This window comes from Cyphomyrmex costatus, unplaced genomic scaffold, assembly GCF_001594065.2.
Source record: "Cyphomyrmex costatus isolate MS0001 unplaced genomic scaffold, Ccosl1.0 scaffold276, whole genome shotgun sequence".
NCBI lineage: Eukaryota > Metazoa > Arthropoda > Insecta > Hymenoptera > Formicidae > Cyphomyrmex > Cyphomyrmex costatus.
In genome coordinates this window covers 55,536-68,673 of record NW_017276866.1, presented here as the reverse complement: position 1 = coordinate 68,673, position 13,138 = coordinate 55,536, and the positions used below count along the sequence as shown (strand labels likewise).

General features: G+C 27.4%; 1 protein-coding gene across 1 annotated transcript in view; it reads left to right on the top strand.

The window, feature by feature from the left end:
* Nucleotides 1–13,138, top strand: part of LOC108774889 (nuclear RNA export factor 1) — a 72,330-nt gene that overhangs the window by 58,927 nt on the left and 265 nt on the right. The gene's annotated exons all lie outside the window — the stretch shown is intronic.

The window sequence follows — 13,138 nt, the reverse complement described above, 5'->3', positions numbered from 1 at the left end:
GTTGTAAACATAATCTAATAAATATAAAAAAATAAATAGCAAACTATGTAAATGTAGACATTAGTGACCGCTTGATTTTAATTTTGCCCTATTTGTGACTCCACGGTTAGTGACTGGTGCATTGGATCGAATGTATCACCATGTATCACTTAGTGACCGACGCACATGATGCAATACACACGATGTCCATTGTAAGTGACCTAGCCAAAAGTGATAGCATTGTCACCAAAATTTTCCTTCGAGCATACATCGAATATTTCCGTTTATTCGTCCAAAATGTAACTCATACGTGTTTAGAAACATATGGAGATGAGTATTAATTGTTATCTTTTTGAAAAAAGCAACGAAATTTAATGTTATAGCTAGTTCTCTTGAGACAATCACAGATAGAAACATGCATGTTTTATTGAACCGATTTGTCATATTCACTTATATACTCAAAATTACCAACCTTTTTCAGAATTCACACATAGCACAATATTTATTCACTTGTTCACTAAAACTTTATCACAAAAATTGTTTATGAACGTTTGTCTACGACAATATGACACAGCTATGACTTTGCCGTGACAAACGCCATGTCTACCAACGTGGCGACAACAACGTGGTCGATCTGCACTTAATGACGATACGGGCACCTTATTTCACATTTTCATGAGTTATCTGTTTACCAAATATCACTACATCACATATCAAAACGATGGATTATTAAGTGAAAAACGTAATAAATATTGTTTACAGAGATAAAATTACTTGAAATTTCTGATTAATTACATATAAGTCTTAAAGTGGTCACAAACAGGGTCATGGTCGCAAACTGGGACATTTACCTTAATAAAATATTTCATTATATTAAATATTAAATCTATTAAATAAATAATATTTCTTTGCTTCGAAAAAAATTGTAAATTTTTCTTTTAAAGCTTCTGAGTAGTCACCACAACCATATTAAATTGTGATGTCAGAAGTGAAAAATTTCGTTAAAAAAGAGACGTTAATTTTTGTTACGTGCCATGTGTAAAAAAAGACAATTTGGATAAAACGAAATGATAAAATCGCTTTAAAATAACACTTTTAGATTTTTGATTCTGTTTTTAAATTCTGAGTAATTTTAATCTAAAGTTTCAAGATGTGAAAACTCGAGATAAAGCTAGTGGTAGCGTCGTGAAATTGACATCGACATGAACATATACACACATCAAGTATCATGTCATCATGTCAAACGGTTATATTTTTATTTTATGCACTTGGCGTCGCGACGCTACCGCGTCCCTTGATACACGCATCAAGTATCATGTCATCATGTCAAACGGTTATATTTTTATTTTATGCACTTGGCGTCGCGACGCTACCGCGTCGCTTGATTAACTTAATTATCTTAATTAACTTTTGGACGTCCACCCCAATCTTTGGCATTCGCAAAAGCAGCAGACAATGAAATATGAAAGGCCTGCTCTGTTATAGATTTTCCACTTGAATCACAATGACAATTCATAATAACTTCTACAAAATTACAGATAAATTTGCAAATTATATAAGTAAAAAATAAACAAAACAATATAAATAAATAAAAACAATAAAGAATTATTTACTTTTAATGGGGAGATATGCTTTTTGATCTTTAAAAATATTATTCTTATTATTACTTTTTTTTATTGCAGTAAATTGCAATGCCAATTCTCGAGTCATAATTTTTTTTAATATATTTGTTAGACTTTTTGTTGGATTATTAGACACTTTATCTAAGCATAACTCAATTGTAGTAATCTAAAAAAAAAATTTAGTATAAACATATACGAAAAGAGAATATCATGCAATTTCAAGTACACTTACAAAACAATCGTTTATTTCATCTGTATCAATTAATGTTTCAAATTTCATCCACTGATTGAGGTTATTGAAGGGGATATCCAAATTATAATGTTTTAAAACTGCTTCCAATTTACCGATTTCATATCCAAATAACTTCTGTTTTATCAAATTTATATCTTGCCGTATAGTTTGCACATGGAATCGTATTTTTGTAATAGCATTTAAAATTGCTGTTAATTCTAGAAAACAATTAATATTGGAATTTAGAATTGTAGTCTTCTTCCGAATTAAACTTAAAATTGTAGTCATCTTTAAAAATTGTACCTTAAATTTATAAAATTAAATACTTATTTAAAATGAATCAATAATTACCCACAGGAAAATCATTTTTTGTTTTATGTATTGAATTGTTAGAATGAAAATCATTAATTTTGCTTATATCTTCGATCTCTTCAGTAAACTTTGTTATTTCTTCTTCTCTATGTTTAGTTTTATTCGTATTATTTATTAATTCTTTTGTAACAGAATTTTCAACTTTCTCTGCATAATCTATAGTTTATAAAATTTGTGACAATACAATTAATCTTTACATGTATTCTGCATTTCCAGAATAGCATCAGGGCTGGACATGTATTTAAAATTCTTTTATTTGAAAAACGATATTTGTAAGATAATTATATCTTGTATTTTGTATTTCAGCGGAGCAAATAAAAATGTTTTGCATTTTATATTTCATGGAAGTATATCATATAAAAATATTTTATTTTTTGTAGTTCAGTATTAATAACAAAAAAAGGAATGTATTTTTTTGTATTTTGTATTTCAAATACTAAGATTCACAATTAATATTATTATTTAAATTTCGAAATACATGAAATTTTTAACCTTTCAATTTTAATTAGAAAATACGTAATATTTTCATATGCACGGTTGAAATACAAAATATAAAATATACTTTTATTGCAAAAACTGTATTTTAAACAGAAGTATTTCAATACATGCCCAGCCCTGAATAGTATATGTACATTGAAAAAAAGTATGTGTGTACCAAGTAGTTGTTCATCAGACATAAATAGCAATGAATCTTGTTGATCTTTATCATTTTGTTTTTCTGTTTTAGATGAAATGTGAATATTCCTTGGTGTCAGTCGCAAATGCAATTTCTTTTTTCTTGTATTATATGTAGATGCTATAAGTAACATTTTTATAAGAATCGAAGACATAAAATAAAACAAATCTGCACTTACATGTTCGCTTTGCTTTAGCATTTTTCTTGTTAACGTGTTTTTTAGAAATTTGAGTATCAGATGATGAAGAATCTGATGTATTCTCAAATGATGTGTCTAAAATAGAAAGTTTCGAAACAATTAGAATGTGTCTATATATTTCATAAAAGAAGTAATAGATAATTTGGTGTCTTAAAAATATATATGTATACATGTCTCATTTAACTCATGGGTAACTGAGAAACAAAAAATTATAGGAACATTTTTAAAAATAATAATTAGTAAGAAGGCTGTATTATAAATTTTTTTTAAGTTAATAAAAACAGGAAAAGATCTACATTACGTTATCTGATATGATAAAAGTCACATCTCTTCAATTTTCCTGCAATTTTTTCTAACAGTATTACTCTCAACACTTTTTTTAAAACAAGATATATATATATTTTTTGTATTGTTTAATTGTATTATCTTTTTCTTGACATGTACACACATTAACAAGAATTATATGAGTTAACGGTCACTTTTTAGATTCACATTAATTTTGATAAAGAATTTTTATCATTGACTTACGACAAACAATATAAATTACAAGGATGAGATTCAAGAACACTAATAAGGAACTGTATCAAATTATAAAAATAGAATATTTAAGAAAATGTAATGTATGTGTGAAATCTGTATGTGATTTACAGATTTTTAAAAGTTTTATTTAAAAGTTATATTATTAAACAATTTTAACATTGAGAATGACTTGATCAGTGTCGAATCGTTTGTATACGTATTTCTTTCAATTGTTTGTATATTAAACATTTTTATATATATATAACTGGCTCTTAGCTCTTTAACTTATTATTTTAGTTTTTTAAAAACCAATTTTTAAGGAAAACTTTAATCTTTTACGTTAGACAGTCGAAAATTTTGAAAAAAATATAACTATACATATATAATTTCATATATAAAAATTTATATATAAAAATATACAAACTTTCTGAACAATCCAATAAAAAAACGTTGACATGTACAAACTTTTTAAAATACTAATATATAAGTTAATTTACCATTTTGTTTTGGATTTTGTTGTAAATTTTCTCCTATAACTGGTACTTGAAAAAGTTCCTGAAGTGCAGTTTTACGGTATTCTTTTGTATATTTTTCAGCTTTATTTGCTGGACTTAATCCATCAACATCAGTACCAAATGAAAACGCTTCTTCTTTTAATTTTTGCAATTTATTTTCTGCAGTTTTATAATCACCTACAATAATATTCAAAATAGCTATTATTAAATAAAAGAGACTATAATATATATAAATAAATGTATAAGATTATTTATTTACTTGCAGAGCCTTTAATGGTAATAGGCCATCTTGGCCAACTTGATAATGGAGGTAATACATTTTTTACACGTGAATGTAAAAATTTACATGTACATTCGTTATATGGTGGATTGGGATACGGAGTCTTACACGTATCCTCTTCTTTATCATAATAAATCCATTTACTGGGGATCACGTCAATATCAGCTATTCCATTATCATTCAAACAGTTAGTAAATTCCACAATCATGAATTCTTTCTCGGATTTCTTTTGCATTTTTCTAGTTACAAATTAAGATAAATTTGCAATTACGTTCTTTCTAGTTAATTATGTTTATTAATACGTTTTTAATTGTACAATTAGTGATATAAACAAAAACCAATAAGAATAAGCCTTTAACGGTCTAGCTGAATCTTAGGTGCTATTCTAATTTCATGTGAATTTATATACCACGTATGTAAGCTTTAAGCTGCACGTCGAAAAATTTTGACGCACAGTTTAAAGCTGATATACGTGGTATATAAATTCACATGGAATTAGAATAGCACCTAAGATTCAACTAGACTGTTAAAGGCTTATTCTTATTAGTTTTCACATATATGATCCTATTAGATATAAATAAACTTTTAGAAGTGACTCATACGCATTCTCTCTCTCTCTCTCTCTCTCTCTCTCTCTCTCTCTCTCTCTCACTCTCATCTTGACAACAAAATGTAAATATAAATCAAGTCTTTTAAGAAGAAATTGTGTACTCACGCTGCTGTTGATAAATAACTTTTTTCCATAACCTCTTAACCTTTAAGATGAGTTAACCTTAACCTCATAACCTGCTCTGTAATTTAGAATTAATATACACTGTTAATATTGATGCAATGCTATAAGATAGATTATAATTTCTTCAAGCATCGAAATTTGGATGTCTTCTTAAATATTCTACTAAAATTTAAGTTAACTGAGATTTCAATACTTGAAGAAATCCATGTAATTAAAATTAATAAGCTGTTTGAATTGTGATGATCTGAATTCACATCAAATTACACGAAAATATGAAAGAAGTGTGATTACACGCGACTAAAATGAATAATATCCATACACCCAAAATTCCAAGCAATAGTATTCTATTGACTGCTTTTGTAAATGTAGAACATATTCAACTCCCTTTTGTTACAACGATAAAAGTTATAAACTACTACGAAAGTATTATCATTTTTTTATAAATCCACATAAAAATATATACATAAACAAACACACTTACTATTAACTACTTTTTTAATATATTTGAGTACTTTAATACAAAACTCGATAAGAAGAAGCATTTCCTACTGCGACTAACCTCAGTTACACACAAAATATTGTTACCAATTAGTGTTTTGTTTTAAGAAAAATAACGGCCATGTTCACACTGAGTCGGACGCCTGCTTACGGAACGTGATTGGTTCCTATACTTAAAGATCCGGTCAATCACGTTCAATCGCGCGGCGAGCAAGCTAGATGACTGAGTTTGAACGTTGAGCTTGAACGCGGTCAATTTAACTTCTTATGCCTGTTTCCACTAATAGCTGCATTCGGTAGTAGCAAATCTGAAGCGTCGGAGTGCTCTTATATTATAGCATATGTCACGTGCACTATAGAAAAAGAGCACTCCAACGCCTCAGATTTGCATTGCCGAACGCAGCTAATGTAGATTAATTTTAATCTCAGTTTAACTTACTGTTCATCTATTTGTAATTTTTAGAACTAGAAAAAGTTGGAGAACACAAGTTGAGCCGAGATTAAAAGTTAGGTTTTACATAAATTGCTTCTAATAATTGATTAGAATAACAGACTATAGCATCAATCACAGCAAATTAATTTGTTGTCACTATAGTATAAATTTATCAAAAATATTGGTGGCTTATTACAATAAATTAACAAAATGCTTTTTTAATGGAAGATATTTGCTTAAATAATATACTTTTAGCTGAAAAATAAAAAATGTATAAATTACCTGAAAATTACTCGAATACTTTTTTCAAAAATTTTGATAATGAAATAAATCATTTGACATTTATAATTGTATATTTTATTTATTCATGAATGAAGTAATGGTATTACATATTGCTTATAACTTTTTAATGGAGCATAATTAAGTTTAAAAAAAATTAATTAATTTTTTATTGCATTAATTGGAACAGTCACTATTTCATCAGTAATTTTCTTTATTTGCCATATTTGAAATAACGATGATACTAATGGATATTGGTATACTGATATCGTCTCTCTTTTTAATACTAATCCAGATACTTTTACACTTTCACTGTCATGCTCATAATAAAATATTTTTTTTATTAATAATGTTCTATAATCTTCTAATAAGATACAATTGTCTGGTCTTTTATGAGTGATAGTAAATAATCCACGTAATTTTATTTTTTCAATAAAGATAATATTTTCCTGTAAATAATTATCGTTTTGTTTTAAAACAACAAATAATTTAGGTATTGTCGGCTTTTTTAAATTAAAAAATTTTTTTTCTTCCAAACGTCTACATATTTGTTCAAGAGGTTTATTCGGAGTACGTATTAGCTTTCGCATTTGACCCAAATAACTTTCAAAAGGAAAAGATGTTATAAGATTTAAGTTGCAATTCATGTTAGTAGTATCATCTGGAATATGAATTAAGTTGTGCATATTTAATACTTGTGATTGCAAACCATATAAAAGAGGCAATATTTGGAAAAATCTATTTAAATAAATTTTCGAGAGATTATTATATTGTTTAAATCTTTCACTGCATAATATTCTAAAAGCAACATGTAGTAGTAGAAAGTGACGATATAATTCTGATCTTAAAATTGTTTTTAAAACTAATGGACCGCAATAGAGTAAAAAAAATCGGAATTCCGTTGCTTTCCATTTTCTGGCATTAATTAAAGCACTAATTTTTCTTTGGAATTCAATTGGTATATATTTTCGAATAGTATCGAGTCTTCTTGAAAGCTCTTTTTTTTGTAGACGACTCAGTCTTACTGTCAATTTACCCTCCATCCAATAATCTACTAACAACTTCTTCATGACACCAATATATCCTAAATGCATTGAGTCTAGCACAAATATTTTAATCATATCAATTTCTGGAGTAATACTAAGTAATGGTGTGATAGCAACATGATGTTCTAGATCACTTTGTGCTCTAAAGCTCTCATTATTTCTTTCTAACGCATTAATTTCATTATAAACAGTCCTATTACTTATTCTTTCGCCATGCACAGTACATCTTTCACAAGCACTAAAGCCTCCGTGTCCTTTAATCCCTTTTAAAAACGATCGAGCTGGACTATCACAAACGAAACATTTAATATAAATTTTCAATAAACGATTTGAAATAAGTAAACCATCGCGTTGTAACGTATTAATTTCCTCAATAAATTTACATAAATATTGATTAATATTTTTGGGTTTAGTATTCTCACAAAATATACCAACAACAAATGGCTTATATATATCAGGATCATAATGAACTTTACATAGAATAGGCCAAAACTGCTTTCGACTCGATTTATATAAAGGTATGCCATCAATATTTATTTGTAATGGTACTTCATGAATATGCAGAGCTGTATTAATACAGCTTAGTAATCCCTCACGTAATCCAAAATATACGTATTGATAGTGTTCTCCTTCAGGATCTACAAAATTTTCAATATTAAAAGTATATTTTGTTCCAATAAAAGATTTTGCAGATACTGGTAATTGTGGTAAGAGCCTCTTTCTCAAAATATTCATTAACTCTTGCAATGCTATTTGAGAGATATCGTTTTGTAAAGCCCATTTTTTAATTTTCGCTACTTCGTCTTCTGTTTCTTCTATATCTGAATCATCTATAAAAAGTAAATTATTATAGTTACATACACTTTATGTATGTTCACTTTGAACTGGCACCTTTAATTAATAATATATCAGTTACTTTTCGCGCGTGATAATATATTATTATTATTATTAGATAAAAAGGTTTAAATTTTTGAGTATCCTTTTTTGAACATGGCTTGAACTTTTCATTTTTATATGATTTTTTTCAGATATAAATATTATTGTACACACAGAAAAATATTATATTGCTAAAAAAAATGATTACTCAATTTACTTTCTTTTAGTAACGTTTAACAAAGGATATTTTCTTGATAATCTTAAAATATACTTCTCGCGAATTTTAAAACAATTCATTAACAAGAATTCATTCATGTGTATTCAAAACAAGAATTTATTTTCTTTTGAAGAATATTATAAAATTGATCGAAGAAGCTACTTTACATAACAAGCAAATCAAATTTGTTTTAATTTAAGAATCTTAAACTTATTGAAATATTAAACTTATTAGGATTCGGAATACATTTTGAATAAATTTAACGCTTGCCAGATATATTTTCGAAATATCTTTAAAATAAATAATTACTGTATACATTTTTCTGCGTGTAAAAACTCAAAAATCTATATAGAACATTTTTTATATTTTTTTTTGTAATTCTCAAACATAAACCTTTTCCAAAATTAAGATTTTCTGATGCATCTTTCGTAGTTTTATTTGTTGGCATATCATCATCAAAGGACTCAGTATAGATATTTTCAATAAAAACGTTATCATTATGATGTGAGCATTCTCCTACTTCTTCCCCTTCAATTTGATGGCCAGCATATCTAGCATTACTATTGCTGTCTATTTCTAAAACTAAACCAATATTTCATTCACATTAATAAATTTTGTTCACTTCGATTATATTTAAGATTTTTTTAGATTTATTATAATTTTCTATAATATGCATATATGTAGATAATTGTACATAATATAATTGTTAATAATATAATTGTTTTGTTACAAATACAGTGGATATTATTCTATTATAAAAAGAATACTTTTTGGTAGCTGCAATTTAATTTACTCAATTTTTAATTATACTTTATACTGTTATGATTTAGAAGAGTTTTATTCATAGACGTGTTACTTCTTTTTCTTTTATTTTTGACAAGGATTAATTATGCTTATGACACCAACATTTGAGAATATTTATACCTAACGTATGCATAGTTATATGAAGAATGTATTGCGCAATTGTTATTTTAATTTATAATACTTCTTATCTTTTGTAACATTAAAAATGAACCGATCGGAATCGAAACGCGTTTGTATGATTGTTTAAATTAAATAGTTCGTTAAATTTACTTGGCTCTTTGCCCAAGGAGAACGAAACAATCAAAATAATATCAATTTGATGTCATATTGACATTATTTTGATTGTTTCGTTCTCCTTGGATATTCTCTTCATATTTATATGGTATTATACATATAGAGAGCCTTATTACGTATATTATTTTATAAATTCGTGATTTTTTATTATATATCATAAATGCTATATAAATAAATACATATATTTTTAATGTCATAATATATTATATACCCAGATAGCACAGAGAGTTCAAAACGAATTTAAAAAGATTTTAATCGTATGTCATTAATTCTGAGTTCATTTTCAGACACAAAAAGTATCTCGCTGTTGGCCAACTTCACCGGTTAACAAACAAGATTTAAGACTATCGACTCATTGTAGTCATCAGTTTTATATTCATAGTTTGTCCAGTCTCATTAAATTGTTGAATTATATATAATTATATATGTATATATTTACTTACTCTCTGCATTTGCTTGCTGAATTTCCTGTTGTACTTCTTTTTGAACTTGTCTATATATTCTTTTCCGTTCTCGTGCTTTTCTTCTTTCTTTCTCACTATACATTTTAATCACTAATGTCGAAACAGTATTTAATAAGAAAATTATTTAGATTTAATACATAACACATAAATCGATGTGAATATGGGAAAATATATTTATTTTTAGGTTATATCTTATTATTTGTGCAAATTAGATATTACACCTCTTTACACTTAAGATTCCTGTGCGTGCTTCTTACCTTTCCCCGATTTTCTTGGCGACTGCAGCGCCAAGCACGGACCTAGGAATTCCCAATTGGGAACCGAATTGACTAACCCAGATATCTGCTATTGGTGCAAACGCCTGATTTCCTAACTAGGAACTAATCAGAAGATCTTATATTTCTCTAATAATTCATTAAAACTAGGTTCTATGTTAGAAAAACAGATTGAAATCCTTCTAGTTTTCCTTTTTTGGGGAAATCTCATCGGGATCCAATAATAAGTAGGGAAAAGATGGGGAAATTTCCACACGGGCGTTGTTACGCACCCACCTCTAATTTTTTCAATTTTTTAAATATTTATGCAATTGAAATGCAATTTCCTTAACGTTTATTTCAATAAATAAACATAAAAAATAAGTGCCCGAAGCATTTGAAAATAAATTGCAGCTCGTTCAAGGGTAGAAGAAAGCCAGTTTTCGATGTCAGAGCAGGTAGCTCGCGGTCACTAAGGACGTCAGCTGTTCGTTAGCTGTTGGTTTTGAAATAGAGTCCCTTCCTTACAAAAAAATTCTTAAAAATTTCTAACTGCATCATTAGCAGGTAGCTCGCGGTCACTAAGGACGTCAGCTGTTCGTTAGCTGTTGGTTTTGAAATAGAGTTCCTTCCTTACAAAAAAATTCTTAAAAATTTCTAACTGCATCACTTGCTTACTAAAATTGAGTTAAATAACGACGATCGGGACGTCCCAAGCGAAATTTTAATTTTCAATCCACTTACATGCAAAAATGTACCGTGGTGCGCACACAAGAGTTAAATTAATTTTGCGCTATCTTTCGTGATAACGATATTTTTCTCTTAGGAGATATCGGTGACGACGCGTTCGAGAGCCGATGATTTGGCTGCTGCACTTAGTAAAAAATATAGCACCAGATAGTACAATTGGAGAATGCTCTTCTACAAATAATAGTACAAATAGGGACAGAGATAATTTGTAATAAATGAGTCTAAAAAATTGTTCCAAGAATCTTGCCTCAAATTAATTGACAAACTGCTTAAGGCTATAAAATATGCACTACTAACAAAATCTAAAAGGTGTAGTAGTTTTAAATAAATTTGTTGTAATTTATTGCATTTATTGTGAAAATATAGTAACGATTAATTTAAAAATTTATCACATTTAATAGAACTTCGCGTAATAAGTTGTAATAAGTATTTACAGAAACATATGTAAACTATAATAACAATGTATAGCAATATTTAACACAATCTGCGGATTTATAAATATTTTTGTAGAGCATTTATTCCAACATGTAGAACGAACTTCTGCAAAGAACTTATAATGTAAAACTATTGTAGTAAAATAAAATATCGATTGCTACAAATTGTAGAAATTTTAAACAAAATTAATAGTAATAATTATCTGGCAAATGTATGTTTCTACATTTAATTGTAGAGGGTATTTTTACTATTTGTACTATGGAATGTGTGAAAAAGTAATAAAAAACATTTATAAATAAATAAGGTATATTTATAATAAAATATATATAATGAACAAGTATGTGAATACATAATAGAAATTATGCGAAACAACATAGCACATATAGCACATACAGCACAAACATATAGCACATTTAGCACAAACAGTAACGACTTGGAAAAAGAAGGTCGATACGGCCAGATCACGTCTTTAATGTTGTAAGAAATTTATATTTAGAATCATATAATGTTATATTGCCATATATATATTTAATGTTATATACATAACAGTAATGTTCTATTTAAAGATGTAATGTATTTTTAAATTTTGTGAATTTTTATAAAACTGCAGGTATAATTTTTAAATTTGAAGTGAACAATTCGTATTCTTCCTTATATTATTTGATAAATCTGTGTATTTTTTAAAACATTTTTTATTATATAGACGATCCGGTCTTTTTCTTTTCAATTGTAGCGATGTTCGAAGACGATTCTCAAGATTACTGCGTCTGGTAAGAATATCACGCACAGTTTTACATTTTTTAAATTGTATTTTTTTTTATGTAACATATGATCTTATTTTGCTGTTCGTATTATTTGCAGGATGGCACGGAACTACCACGACCGATTGTTTTCGATATGATGGATGAACCTGCTATAATTCCTTCGTCGCAAAGGATGTTTGTCCAAGATGCAAAAGCTAAAGAAATTGCAAGTCAATTTTTGCAACAATATTTTACGATATTCGATAGTGAGAATCGTCAACCTTTACTGAATGCCTATAATGAACATGCATCCTTTAGCATGACAATAAACACTTTTAATAATAACAAGTAAGTATTTGCAATGTTGCAAAGTTTTATTTTCCCTTTAACAAGAAAATTCTCTACTCTGAAAATAATAAAGGAAAGTTTCGTAACTTTTTATCTTTTAATGCAGAAGTTTTTACTAGACTAGAAAATGGTTTTAACTATTCTTGTGCTGTGGATATAGTTAAAAAAATTTTAGTATTAAGTGATGGTACAATAGGAAATTGTTTAACCAAAATTGTTTTTGTTACAGGTTAAATGAACATTATTTAGAAAATCGAAATTTACTTAGAGTAAATGATACGATTCGAAGAGAATCAGTATGCATATTAGTATATTATTTAACAGCACTAATGAAAATTATTGTAACACTACTTTAAATGAATGATTTGTAAATCATAATTTTTTTCTGAAAATGTTATTTTGAAAAATCGTGTAATATAAAAGAAAATTTTATTTGATCTAAAATATAAATATTATGTTAGAGTCATAAATTTTATTTGATCTGAAATATATATAATGTTAGAGTCATAAAATATAAAAAAGTAAAAAACAAAAAAATATTTAAAAAATTTAGGCATATGTATGATGTTT